We start from the raw sequence: 12,502 nt of genomic DNA on the forward strand, positions 1-12,502 counted from the left end.
CTGGGTGATGGGCACTGAGGGGGGGCACTGGATGGGATGAGCACTGGCTGTTACGCTATATGTTGGCAAATCGAACTCCAATAAAAAATACACTATTAAAAAAAAAAAAAGGATGAGAGCTGGTCCCTCAGGGAGGGAGGATCTGCTGAGTCAGATCTCTCCAACAGAGGGCTGAGGCCTTCTGCCTTGACAGACTCCACTCCCTTCTTTAAACAAAATGCCAGGTGAATTTAAATTACTTACAGATGAGGAATGTAGGTCAATGACAAGGCAAGAGCCTGAACAAACCGTTAGCTAGACAAGAGTTACTTTTAGTTGAACTGAAGCCGGGGCTGTGTGGTGGCTAAAAATCAACACACGGGGGGATCCCTGGGTGGCTCAGCAGTTCAGCGCCTGCCTTTGGCCCAGGATGTGATCCTGGAGTCCCGGGATCGACTCCCGCATTGGGCTCCCGGCATGGAGCCTGCTTCTCCCTCTGCCCCCGCCCCTCTGTGTCTATCATGAATAAATAAAATCTTAAAAAAAAAAAAAAAAGCAACACACGACCCTAAGTTTGGGTTTGCTCACCAAGCCACACGTTAATTCCCCACAAGTGGTAACTCTGGCAGTATTAAGCCCAATAAGGAACTTGGCCCAGATAGTCAAGCGTCGCAACCACGTTTTTACAGTCTTCATCTGGATCGTTGCCTGGCCCCCAAATCTGACGGTAGCAACCAAACCCGAGGCACATGAAAAACAGAAGTGTGTCTATCAATGCAACAATTAATTTTAAAAATATAGGTTAGCAATGACTAAATGCCAGTCCCTAAACTGGGAGCTGGAAATATGAAAAGAAGGAAACCAACTCTCTGCCTTCAAGTTGCTTACTGGCTAGTGGCAGGAATAGCAGGAAAGACCCAAATATTGTAATAGGCTATGGTAAGGACTCTCATGAAAGAGTGGATGGGAGACCAAGATGGCACACCGAAGAGCCCAGACAGCCTGAGGCTTCACCAAGGGGGCTTCCTGGAGGAGGTGGTATGGGAACTGGACCTGAAAGCATGGTAGGCATTTGCCAAGTGAGTGAGAACGCTGCGGACAGAGGCATCTGTCTAAAGGCACAGAAGGAGGAGAAGCTTGGTGTATTTGGAGGAGATGAGATGGTATATTCTGACCCTCAGTGTGTAAGCCATGCATATTATAATGATTTGGACCACAGAGAACTGCTGAAAGTAGAAAGAAAGTCAAATGAACCCTTTTGCTCCAAATTCCATGACCCAGAGACAGCCACCATTAACTTTTTGATGTATCTGTATAGACTGTATACAAAGCTTTGAAAAATAGTGCTTTGCACATAGTAACTGCTCAATAAAGTTAGCTCAATAAATGCCAACCCTGTGTACATGTGTGAACACATATGTATGGAACAGCCACAAATTCCAGAGGCAGGCCCCCTGATTCTCTCCCAAACATGAATCTGTCCACATTCTTCTAGATGTCTCCTTCCACTTCCATGCCTGGAAATCATCAGAGCAAGTTTGAGATCTTTGTTGTTGGTACACAATCTCGGGCATAGAGCTTTGAGGCCCCCAAGTGTCATGCTTTTGCTGGAAGGTTGTTTTAGAACCTCTCACCCACAAATTTCAGCTCGTTGAGGGCCATTCCCCATTTGAACCCTGGAGGGATCTCCCCAGGAGCACTGCCTTGGAAGCCTTATGCTGCCATTTTAAATCTATGTCTAGTCTCTTGCTATTCAAAGTGTGGTGCATGGATCACCTGTACTGGCACCACCTGGGAGTGCTGGGTGTTGGCAAATTGAATTTAAATAATTTTTTTTTTTTTAAAGGCAAAACCTCAGGTCCCATCAGATCAGAATCTGCACTAAAGATCTCCTGCTGATTCAGGTACACAGCTCAGTTTGAGAAGCTCTGGCCTAGTCAACACAATGCCTTCGCCTGAGGGAACCCCAAGTGCTGGCACTTGTCCTCAGCCCTGCCTTTTCCCTCACATGTCCAGGATTCCTGAAAGAGAGATCAGTCAATCTCTCCATTGTGCCTCGTGGCATTTTCTTCTTGCTTTAACTAGGGGCCCTTTATTTTCTTCCTGACCGTCTCTACATCCCCAGTAATCCTCAGTATTGCCACTCTGTGCCTTGATCCTCTACTGGTCCTTCCTGGGGGCTTCCATCCCTCTGGCCTCAGCTTCACTCCTACAGCTAGGCAGAAAACACACAGTACAGTCTTGGGGCATATGACCCACATCACTGCCTGCTGTGGCTTCGAATCCCAGACAGTTGTATGATCTTGGGCAAGTTATGTCCTTTCTCTGTACCACTTGGCGGCTCCCCAATTCGTTTGCTGTGGTCACACATCCACACCACTGTGTAAATCGTACCTCAGGTCATTGTTGCCAGCCGGCCATCTCTACCATCTCTAAGCTAACCTGTGCCAACGTGAAACTCAGAGAACCATTCCAGAGACAGTAAAAGGACTATTTTCCTGAGTGCGATTTACGTAGATGTAGACGTAGACTGGCGGGCTGGTAGCCTCACCCGCAGGATAACACAAGGGTAACTATTTTTCTTGGTACTACTTAGAAAGAAGTAGGTTCAAAGCAGGTTCTTTGGAAGCTTCCCGCTCAAAGGCTTTAATAAAGCCAGGTTGATGCACACTTTCTCAACATTCTTTTTATCTAGGTAGCGAGAAGCTGCCAAAGAGCTGATCTGGATATGCTAAAAATTACCCAGATCCGCCACTTTGCTGGTGTATAAAATGTATAACTATATGAGATAAATTTTAATTTTAAAAGGAAAGCCCTTTAAAAAATAAACTGTAAATACTTAAAATAAGTGAGCCTACCCTAAGCAAGACACTGGGAAACCTAGTTCCTAGCTTAACGGAGGAGTTGACGAGAAAATAATGCGGAGTGAGGGTGGGTGCAGGGGAGGAGTGGGATGGCCACAACCACAGAACAGTGGAACAGTCAGAGCCAAGGCGTGAGAGCACGCACGCGTACATGAGGGAAAAGCGTTATTTTGTCCATGTAAATGATTTCGAAACCCAGTACGATTTGCGCTACTATTTATCCTAAAGAAAGCATTCAATCCTGACTAAAAAGAAATCAGAGAATCATGCTACCTAGTTGATGATGCCCTTGACACTCATTCTTCCTGTGGTCTCCTCTGCGACCAAGGCGCTTCGGTATCAGGAACAGAGAAGTCGTTAGCCCTGACACATCACTCACTGGCCCTCTTAGGTGATGGCACCAAGTCTGTAATAAAATCCTCGACCTTTAGGTCACAATGATGTCGCCCTGGTTTTTGAGCTGTTGTGCAATGTGATTCTAGTCAGTATAAATCAAAAGGTTAGGGAAAGAACCCAAACTGTACTTCTAAAGTATTTGGCCCGTGGCTTAATTTTGTTAAGAACCCTATCAATTGGGGGGCACCTGGGTGGCTCAGGGCATGATCCCAGGGTCCTGGGATCAAGTCCCACATCAGGCTCCCCGTGAGCCTGCTTCTCCTTCTCCCTCTTCTTGTGTCTCTGCCTCTCTCTGTCTCTCATGAATAAATAAAATCTTTAAAAAAAGAACCCTATTCATTAGATATCAAATTCTTACAGCAAAACGTTACATTGGCATGGGTGAACCTTAAAATCACTATGCTCAAAAAGCCAAATACGAAGACCACATATTGCACAATTCCATTTATGTGAACTGTCCAGAAAAGGCAAGTCTAGAGAAACAAAGTTAGATCAGTGGTTGCCAGGGGCTGGGGGTGGGTGGGGGGTGACTGCACATAGATAGTAGGGATCTTTTGGGGATGATGGAAATGTTCTCAAACTGGATTGTGGGGATGGTGGCACAACTCAGTAAACTTACTAAAAATCATTGCACTGTACATTTCAAGTGGGATAAGTTTGTGATATGAAATTGTATGTCAAAACAGCTGTTTAAAGTTCTCATTGCCACACTTCACTATCAGTAGCATCATGGTGACCTTCTTTTGGGGCTCAGGGACTTTGAAGCAGCTCACTCCAGCTCTTTTAGCCATACATCTTTTGTTCTTTGATCACCACCTTTAGTTTGTGAAATGGATACAGTAAACGCAGAGATCTGCAGTATTTTTGGGAATAAGTAGAGCCTAGAGACACATCTCTGATGCCATGTAATGTTTGTGAATTTTTAGTACCCTGGTACTATTATAATTGTTGTTATCAGCTTACTGGAGCAATAAGATGAAGACTGGAAAATCAAAATCATTCTGGCTGTTGCAAGCTGATTTGTGTTCTTTTTGAGTCTTAAATTCAGTTGGACAGAAAATTGCCTACTTTACTCTAGCCCCTCTCTGTGTGGGGCTGGAGAGTTTTTTAAAGACTTCATTTTTGGGGAGAGATTTTAGGTTCATGGCAAAACTGAGAGGAAGGTACAGAGGTTTCCCATATGCCCCCTGCCCTCCCCTACTCTCAACATCCCCAGCAGAGGGACATTTGTTATAGTCAAGGAACCTGTGTTGACACATCATCATTATCCAGAGTCCACAGCTTACAGTAGGGTTCCCTCTTAGTGCTGTGCATTTTATGGGTTTGGACAAATGTACCATGATATGTATCCATCATTATTGGGGCTGGACTTTTGAGTTTAAAACTACAGGAAATGCTGGGCATTCCTGGAAAAATAATACGGTATCTACAGAGTCATGACGTATCTGATATACACAGTTGTCTTAATCCTCTTATTCCCTTTTGGAGGTTTGCCAGGTAGATACAGCTGAACCCGTTATGAATTTAACTATCCATGTATCATCTAAGGATTTATTTATTTATTTGAGAGAGAGTGCACATGCAAGCAAGGGGAGGGGTGGGGAGAAGAGAGAGATCCTCAAGTAGGCTGAGTGCAGATCCCACAACCCTGAAATCATAACCTAAGCTGAAGCCAAGAGTCAGACGCTCAACTGACTGAGCCACCCAGGCACCCCGTTACAAATTTAGAAAGACTTGGGGGAGATTAATGGCCAAATCCTACTGCATTGTTCCACTCTTCTTAAAAACTGTTGCTTGGAGACTAAATGTGATCTATAGAAACAATTCTGTTCTTCTTTACCTTGATATGATTTGTCAAGGGGCTTGGCTGCCAAACCGATTTCCTATTATTGTGTCTAACTGTAGGGCACATGAAAATAGATTTCTTAAAAAGTTAGCATGGCTTGCTGCTAGTACAGAATGTGTGTCAGAACCCATTTCATGGCAAATGAAAGTGTTAGATAAGATAAGCAGTTTTAAGCCTTCTGTGGGACTTCTCTGGCATGTCCTTCATTTAATCCAGCAGATGTTTAAAGCTTATCTTTTCTTAGTGATCTGAAATGTTTAGCAATAGCTGGAAGAATTTTTCTTTTACTTAGCTGTTCCGGTTTCAAAACATTCTTGATTTTAATCTTATCAAGATGACAATCTTGAGCACTTACTGAAATAATGGTTTTGTAGGTGCTCCTGATAACCAAAGGCCTCCTCCTTCCAGGTCTTTGAGACCAAGCCAACTGTCAAAACTGGCTGAGAAAAGTGGTCTGAGATGTAGGCTATTTACCAGCCACCAAGTTGGCCTGCTACAATTCCCTACAGTAGGCAGAATAGACATTCCTAGGACAGAGAACGAGCACAGCAGGCAGCCTGAGCCCCCAAGTCCTACGGGGTGATGTGGAGGTGAACCCAGGATCGTGTCCTGAGCCGAAGGCAGACACTCAACCGACTGAGCCACCCAGGTGCCCCTAGGATTTGTCTCTTTGGAGCAAGTTCAAAGTCCTGCTAACACATGGCCAGTGCTCCTAAGCTATTAGGAATCTGAGGCTGGGCACAAAAGACCTCGGAACAGATCCATGATGGTATGGAAAACAGACCACAGGCTCAAGAATTTCAAACAAGACACTGGAACTTATAAGAACTTTTATCTAAAGGAAGAGGAGGCCATTCAAGCCAGGGACTAGGAAATCCGACACCCCTTAATGCATTAAAAGTAGGAGCTGTGTTTTTAGAGCTGGGCATATCTGAAACATTCATCAGGCCTCCAACCCCTTGTGTAAAAATGACTTTGGATTCCTAAACAAGCTTCAAAAGACTAAGTTGATACTTTTCACTGAGACCAAGGGGACTCAGAGACACTTAGCTTAGAACAAAGGGAAGCATGCCAGGGATGGAGCTGCTGTCTCTCAGCCCCGACTCACACTTCCACATTTCTGCTTTGCCAGGTGCCCCCGGCTGGGCTCTTCCATGAGGGGACACTAGAGGACAGAAAAGGCTGTGCTCCCTCTACTCTGGTTTCTGTTAGTGTCTCCCAGGAATGGTCCCTCTCCTTGGCCCTCGCAGCTCTTTCCAGTTCCTGCTGTTTCCCTAGGTCAGAAGATCAGCCTTATCACAACTGCTCAGCTATATCGGAACCATGAGATCAGATCAGAACCCCACTCAAACATCTGACTTGTAGCCCCACGGGGACCCTCCTACAATCTTCTGCATTCAGATAACCCCAATCTCTTCCCACCAAGCCTAGCAGCTGCTTCCAACACATGTTATCTCAGAGATACCTTCATTGTCCCTTTGCCCGTCTCCAGTCTTCCAACACCAGTTTAGCCAATTTCTTGTATTAAACGCACCATTAAAATAAATGTTGTGAATTCTGTCTTGCTGTCAGGACTGGGACTAAATCAGGGCTTAGGATGCTGAAGACTGAAAGGTGGCCACGGGTTTGTTCACATGACGGAAACGTTAATTAGTCAACCTCTTTGATTCTCAGAGTAAGTGACATCAAGCTCTGCTAATGATGGAGGGACTGATGCCATCAATGGTGGCAGTGTCCCTTCGTTACTCTGAGATATGTTCTCCCTACATGTGTCATTGGCTCTGCGAAACAACAGTCAAGCACATTATGCATCATGGGACGCAAGCACAGGCTCCTATGTTCTAGTGACAATCGTTCCGGTGCCTACGTCTCACCTTACAATAGCTCTACATTTGTCATCATATCATAAGGAAGTGTGATCCATGCCAGATGTCACCATGCTCTATTTAAAGTTTTTCTGAATGATAGGCATTTCCACGTTATATGGACAACTGGTGATAAAGGGAAATCACTCTGAGAAATGTAAGGGAAGGAGATATTTAGTAGAATCTCAGGACCTGCTTCTGGCCCTCTGTGCTCCACAAAGCCATCTTTGGCAATGTTCTCCTAGTCTCCTCTGGGCAGGATCACCACAACACAGCTGGCCTCTTTGGGGGGTGGGGGACAGCTGTTTAAGTCCGTATCTCACACCTGAAGACAGATAGCCTACATTTTTCTTATAAAAATAACTCAAGGGGCCATGAGATGAAACATGCCTCCTGAGGAAAGAATACAACACTGCCTATGAACCTGCCAAAGACACTGAACTTGAGTCCATTCAGACCTCTGGATCCAGATGAGAGTGGAAGGAAATAAAGAAGACAAAGGTCAGGGTCAAACTGTCCCAAAATAGAAAATAGCAGAATCCAGACAGTGGGAAATGTTATAGGTCAAATGGCCTTAATTTTTCAACAGATAAACTGTAAGAAAAGAAAGGCACAGAGAGAAAACCTATGGATTCAAAGAAATTCAAAAGATATACCAAGTTTTGGGGGTGCCTGGCTGGCTCAGTCGGTAGAGCATACGACTCCTGATCTTGGGGTCATGAGTTCAAGCCCCATGTTGGGTACGGGGCCTACTTAAAAAAAATTAAAAGAAAAAAGATTCAAAAGATATATCAAGTTTTTCAAAATGAATAAGACCAACCTACAATGTCTAAGGAGAAACACTGTGCAAGAGAACGATAAAGATATGCCAGGAAGTGATTGTTGTGAAAGTCAAGTGGCTCCTTTTGGGGCTGTGACCAAGACCAGGTACCTGCAGGGCTTCTAGGATAGCTGCCAGAGCTCCATTTCTTGACCGGCACTGTGGTTATGAAGGTGTTTCTCTCATAAAAATTCATTAAGCCATGCTTTTGTGGTGTGTAGGGATTTGTATTTGTACTCTCTGTCACAATAAAGACTGGGAAAGAGACAAGTAGGCCCTGAAAGCCTGACACTGTTAGCGAGGCTTCGATGTTGCTGGCAGTTAGCCTGGTACTCACAGCTGGGGCTTCGCGTTGTCCTGGTCAACATAAATGTTTGACGGAGCACCAACATCACACAAGGCCAGTCTGTGAACAGGATGGATCCAGACAAAACCATAATCATGTGTGAATACAGAAGACAAGACAAAAATGACTAAACATGTCCCTCTCCTGGCAAATACGAGCGACTGCTGCTTCTACCAATATAGTTTTGGCCTTAAGTTAGTCCTTCTGCTTTATAAATAAGATTGGATCTAAGACACCTAATCATAGAATTACTGCTACTTCTTCACAACACCTACTCTAAAGCAAAACCCACTTTTTCAAACTTGCCACCAAGTCACCTCACACAAGCCCAAATCCTCAAATAAGTCCTTCTTGAAAACCCCTTAATGAGATGCCCAGTGGTTCCCCATGGTGTGTAGTCTCTCTTGCTGCAAAGAGCAATAACGTCAACATGTCCAACTAGGTTCATGTCAACTACAGGTGTCCCTTGTGGTCTTTGCTGGGAGGTGCTTGGGCAAGGTAAGAAAGAGGGGGGGGGGGGGAATGCTCAGAGGTAACAGTCCCTGTCTGTCTAGAAAAGAATGTTCCAAACATCCAGAAATCTCTTCAAGTCAAGGTTCACATTTGCTGTGGCTGAGTATGGATTCATTTGGGAAATGGAGAAATATCATTGCAGTTAAGTGTAAATTGGAAAGCGTGATAAACACATCTGGATGTAAGTTCCAGAACTATCTGGCTTCTCTGCTGGCTTCATCCAGAGGGAGGAAGTCATACTGCTCCGGAGTAATCAGCAAGTCACTGAGATTACTTGGCGTTGACCAAATTCAGGAATCTGAATTAGTCTGAGACCCTCAGAAATCTTCTGAAATATTCACATTCACTTCAGGTCGGAAAAGATGTATGTACACTTCACAGCCACTCTCCCTTGTATTTGTGAAGCTGCATACATGTTGAAAAAGCTTTCATATATCTTGCATTATTTTGCCTTCAAAGTAACCCTGAGGAAAACTGGAAACACATTTTCATCCCTCTTTTATAGATGGGGAAAACAGAAAAGTGAGTGGACAGTCTCAAGCACATGTAGCATGCCTAATTAGCTAGGGCAAAAGCCAGGCCTCCAAGCCCCCTTAACTTCTCACTTTTGAAAGTGCTCAGTTGTGGCCATGTGGCCAGCCTTGATCCTTTTGGAGTTGATTGGATTCTTTGAAAGAGCAGTGTTTTGTTTTAACAAAGTCTGGCAAATGAGATAAAACTTTTTATGTGTAAAGTGTAAAAGGTCTTATCCTTAAGAATAAGGCTGATGTTTTTGGTATGATGTTTCCTGACTCCTTGGCCAATTCTCCTTCCAAAATATCCCAGGGTCTCCAGGGGGACAATTTAAACTTTGTGCTGTGGGGTTGTATTTATGCACTTCAAGGGAAAGGAAGGTTCACCAGAAACACGTCTAATGTCATCACTCCACTGGTCTTCAGAGATTGATGAACATGAACCAAAGTAGTAAAATTCTTTGGAAACAATATTATGGTACAATCTTTGTTTCCAAAACTTTCTGTTCACTCACTCCAGGAGTGCAGTATGAGCAGGCCACAGTAGAAGGCCCTTGCTGAGTCTCTGGTCCCGTGTCTGTGCCGTGGGAGGTGAAGCTAGAGTCGGGGTGGCTTCTAGCCCTGCTCTGCAACTCGGCAACCTCAGCAGGATTCTACAGCCCACATCCCCTCTCCTTTCTTCTGGGCGCATCTCTGCTGGTGGGGCAGCCTAGGCCATCACGCTTGCTGTATGCTGAGGCGCACTGCTCCACCGTGGTTTGCCACCTGATTGGATCCGTAGCCTTTCTTAGGACAAAGAGTTTACAGCCCCCACTTCCCTACCCTTAAGTAAAACTCACAACGTAAACCACCTTCACATCTTTTTTTTCCCTCCAAGAAGTGACATGCTTCTCTAGTAGTAACATAAAAAGGAATAAGATGAAAGTCATCCATAATGAAATGTATTTCAACATGTAAACAGTCAAGCATGACAACATCGGAAGCATCCCTGCCCTCTCACCAGAAATCTTTGTAAAAGCCTCCATGATCAAATCATTTTGGAGAGTTCTGGATTAAAGTGGAGCATCTCATTGGACTTCTTAAGAGATTTGAATGTACTACTTACTTTCCATTGCCAGGTTACAAGGGAGAAGCTGGTATGTAGCATTTTCCCAAATCACAAGACCACACAAGCCATTTTTTAAGGGTGTTTCACACAACTAGTGATCTTGTGGACACACTCTGAGACACATTTTCCTACACCAGTTATGGGTTATGTCCAATCCTTTGTGACATCACAATGCTGTGAATTGTGCATTCTCAAGGCAGAGTGTTAGAGTCTAGGGACACAAAATTAGAGCAGAGGTTTATTTAGCAGCATCCTCACCTCTACCCACTAGATTTCAGTAGCAACCCCCTCCCAAGTTCTGACAGCAAAAAATGTTTCCAGACATTGCCAAATGTCCTGTGTGGGGCAAAGGTACTTCAGTTGAGAACCGCTACATATATTTAAATAAATAAATAACATAAAACATGACTTTAGAAGGTTTTCCTGTTCACATTTTACAGAAGATATTTTATTCACATGCATCTTCCAAAAGCAAGTCCTCATCATTCTGGGAGGTGCTTTTTGAGTTGCCTAAAGGAATCTTTTAGATTTCTATTCACTTTCTTCCTGTCTTGCTTGTTTTGAGATATAGCCACTTATGTCTTGGGGCCACTGAACATTTTATTCTCAGCCATGGTTTTTTCATTCACTGTGTAGGTATTTGTGATCTTCAAACCTATATATTCCGTTGCTTTTCCTTTTTTAAGATTTTATTTATTTGAGAGAGAAGAGAGAGCGTATGCGCAAGCTGGGGAAATGGCAGAGAAGGAGAAGCAGAGTCCCTGCTGACTGGGGAGCCCAGGACCCCAGGATCACCCCGGGATCACGACCTGAGCTGAAGGCAGATGCTTCACCAACTGAGCCACCCAGGCGAAGCTTATTTAATAACGACCTGAGCTGAAGGCAGATGCTTCACCAACTGAGCCACCCAGGCACCCCTCCATGGTTTTTAAATAAGCTTCTGCAAAGGCTTGTTCACACTCAACATGCATTGACCATGGCTGTGAGAGGCAGCTGGGACAGGGGCCAGAATGCCACAACCAATCTGTGCCCCTTCCCTGGCTCTCCTGCTCTACTGTCTATGACCTAGGGCAAGGTACTCAGCCTTTCTGTGCCTCAGTTTTCTCCTCTCCAAAATGGGGGTATTAGTACCGACCTCAGAGGTGTTTGGGAGAATTAATGAGCAGATAGGAGGAGTAAAAGGCCTAGCCAATGCTTGGCCCCCATGAGTAGTCGAAACATGTTAGATATCATCATCGGGAATTACAGCCCATCTGTATTAAAAGGTGTTTCACTCCTTTTCACTAGGAACTTCAGTGACTTTTCTACGTCTCCAAAATTAATGCTAAGTCATTTCATGTTCATTTGCCTTTCACTAAAAATACTTTGTTGTTAAAATAATTCAGGGAAGACCTTGTGATATGAAAGACTTCATATAAACGCAAATATAAGAGGACTCCTTTCTTTTTCTCCAAGGGATGCTTTTGAGAAGTACTCTCCTTAAACTCAGGAAGCTATGGTAAATTAATTCTCAATTTAGACAAGAATGACCAGAGCAAAGTATTTTGGTTGGTTCAGGAGTTTACAATGTTTACTGAGAGCTGACTATGTGTAAGCAGAGTTCTGGGCCTGAACTAAGGGCAGGTGCCAACTCACACAATTGAACGTGAGCTCTCACACAGGCATTCCCTTGAAATGGCCAGTCCCTCCCTATCTCTTACAGGCCTGGAGAAGGTAACCACATGTCCTAGTATCTCCTCTACTCAGCACTCCCTCGCACATCGAAGTCTCAATAATCTAGCTCTTTGTAGCGGAAATTAAGGGTGAGTTCAAAATAATCAGGTCCTGGGTGCCTGGGTGGCTCAGTGGTTGAGTGTCTGCCTTTGGCTCAGAGTGTGATCCTGGGGTCCCACATCAGGCTCTCCGCAGGGAGCCTGCTTCTCCCTCTACCTATGTCTCTGCCTGTGTGTGTGTGTGTGTGTGTGTGTGTGTGTGGTGTCTTGTGAATAAATGAATAAAATCTTAAAAAAAAAAATTTCTTGCTAAAAAATGATAACTATCATCTGAGCATTCAGCGAGTCATAATCACAAACAACACACATCACCCTAACAAATACAATAACAATGAAAAAGTTCGAGATATCATGAGAATCACCAAAATTTGAGAGACATATGAAGTGAGCAGATACTTTTCGAAAAAGGGTGCCAACAGAACTGCTCAACGCAGGGTTGCCACAGACCTTCGCTTTGTAATAACAAAACCTCAATATCCGT

The 12,502-nt window shown here is 44.2% G+C and overlaps 1 protein-coding gene and 1 non-coding gene across 12 annotated transcripts in view; one reads left to right on the top strand and one right to left on the bottom strand.

Moving 5' to 3' along the window:
- Nucleotides 1-12,502, bottom strand: part of EGFL6 (EGF like domain multiple 6) — a 256,008-nt gene that overhangs the window by 148,639 nt on the left and 94,867 nt on the right. For 7 of the 11 annotated variants that reach the window (XM_072818134.1, XM_072818131.1, XM_072818130.1 and 4 more), the window contains exon 6: nt 8,108-8,176. The exons of 2 other annotated variants lie outside the window; for them this stretch is intronic. The gene's annotated coding sequence lies outside the window, so the exon portion shown is untranslated. Of the gene's footprint in view, nt 1-8,107; nt 8,177-10,246; nt 10,392-12,502 lie in introns of those variants that run through there. 2 more of the 11 variants (XM_072818135.1, XM_072818137.1) reach the window with 2 other exon arrangements.
- TRNAR-CCU (transfer RNA arginine (anticodon CCU)) lies at nt 7,621-7,693 on the top strand. Its single transcript has one exon. It is a non-coding gene; the product is annotated as a tRNA-Arg (tRNA).

This window comes from Canis lupus, chromosome X, assembly GCF_048164855.1.
Source record: "Canis lupus baileyi chromosome X, mCanLup2.hap1, whole genome shotgun sequence".
Lineage (NCBI taxonomy): Eukaryota > Metazoa > Chordata > Mammalia > Carnivora > Canidae > Canis > Canis lupus.